Below are 296 nucleotides of genomic sequence, written 5' to 3'. Positions count from 1 at the left end.
TTTCTGCGTAGGCGGCCTTCGGCCGCACTTATGGATTATAACCCTCAAAAAGTAGAATTCTCTTTCTGTGTTGCGAAGAAAAGGCGCTGAACACCTTTTGCACAGAACACCTTTCTGCGTAGGCGGCCTTCGGCCGCACTTATGGATTATAACCCTCACAAAGTAGAATTCTCTTTCTGTGTTGTGAAGAAAAGGCGCTGAACACCTTTTGCAAAGAACACCTTTTGCAAAGAACACCTTTCTGCGTAAGCGCTAAATAAATATGTATACAAATTAAAGAGTATTAAATTCTCTAT

This window comes from Rhagoletis pomonella, unplaced genomic scaffold, assembly GCF_013731165.1.
Source record: "Rhagoletis pomonella isolate Grant_MI unplaced genomic scaffold, Rhpom_1.0 Rhpom_scaffold_00003, whole genome shotgun sequence".
Lineage (NCBI taxonomy): Eukaryota > Metazoa > Arthropoda > Insecta > Diptera > Tephritidae > Rhagoletis > Rhagoletis pomonella.
This window is presented reverse-complemented; position numbering follows the sequence as displayed.